Source organism: Microtus ochrogaster, chromosome 19, assembly GCF_000317375.1.
Source record: "Microtus ochrogaster isolate Prairie Vole_2 chromosome 19, MicOch1.0, whole genome shotgun sequence".
NCBI classification, from domain to species: Eukaryota; Metazoa; Chordata; class Mammalia; order Rodentia; family Cricetidae; genus Microtus; species Microtus ochrogaster.
In genome coordinates, this window is record NC_022021.1 from 1,597,483 (window position 1) to 1,598,922 (window position 1,440).

General features: G+C 38.3%; 1 protein-coding gene across 1 annotated transcript in view; it reads left to right on the top strand.

Moving 5' to 3' along the window:
• Fcho2 (FCH domain only 2) overlaps positions 1–1,440 on the top strand; it is a 109,765-nt gene that overhangs the window by 57,085 nt on the left and 51,240 nt on the right. The window lies entirely within an intron of this gene.

A 1,440-nucleotide genomic window follows, 5' to 3' on the forward strand; every position in this document is an offset into this window, starting at 1 on the left:
TCCTCCTCCTCCTTCTCTTCCTCCTCCTCCTCTTCTTTTTTTTTCTAAGACAGGGGTTTTCTATGTAGCCCTGGCTGTCCTAGAATTCTCTCTGTAGACAAGGCTGGTCTCAAATTCACAGAGATCCACCTGCCTCTGCCTCCTGAGTGCTGGGATTAAAGGCACGTGCCACCACTGCCCATCTTAAAAGATATTTTTACCTGTCATGTATCTGGTTTAAGACATCATTTTAGAAACTATAGCAACAACAATTATGGTCACTGTTTTTGTTGTGTTTGTGTGTGTTTAAGATTCGTTTCTATTTCTTGGTTATATGTGCTTTTTATAAGTAATTAAAGTAGTTAACAAGTTGAGCTCCCAGTGGGCTTAATGCATGAGTAGATTTACGAAATGCTGTAGGTAATGTGTAATAGATGTAGTTATTATTAGACACTGATTGTGTTGATTAGTGCAGGAGTTTGAGTAGTCTGTGTTTTTTGGTTTCTTTATATGCTTCAATACATTTTAATCTTAAATAATGTAGTGTAACAAAGAAATGAAAGTATTTTGATAAAACACTATCTCTTATGTAACGTAGATAGACTAGTATTTTCTATTTCAGCTTTTAAGTAAGAAAGCTGTGGTTTATTAATAGCCTTATTTGAAAATTGATGTTGGAGATATAATATAGCTCAGTGGTTCAGAGCATTTACTGCTCTCACAAAAGACCTGTATTTGGTTCCTAGCCCCGACTTCAGATAACTTCACAACTGTCTGAAACTCCAGTTGTAGGTAGGGTATCCTGTGCCCTCAGGCCTCCTCTTCATCTGCACACACATGGTACACATAAACTCATGCAGGCACACTGACATACACACAGATAAAACTAACAAATATTTTAGAAATGTATGTTCAAATTAAAGAGCGAAAAATCACCAGAGAAGCTTAACTGATTAATGAAGTTAATAGGTGTGTTGAATATTTACTATAGCTTTCATTATGTATTTATTTTGAAGTTATTTATACTGTTTGATGGTTACAAGTTTTAGTTAGACCTTTAGTTAGACCTATCTTAAACATCATTTTGAGTGAGGTAATCCAGACCCAAAAAGACAATTATCATATGTACTCATAAATGTTTTTTAAACATAAAGCTAAGAAAACCAGCCTACGATCTACTATCCTAGAGAACCTAGACAACAAAGAGGACCCTAAGAGAGACACACATGGATCTAATGCACATGAGAAGTAGAAAATGACAAGATCTCCTGAGTAAATTGGGAGCATGTGGACCATGGGAGTGGACAGAAGAAGGGGAGAAGCCGGGCGATGGTGGCGCACGCCTTTAATCCCAGCACTCGGGAGGCAGAGCCAGGTGGATCTCTGTGAGTTCGAGACCAGCCTGGTCTACAGAGCTAGTTCCAGGACAGGCTCCAAAGCCACAGAGAAACCCTGTCTCGA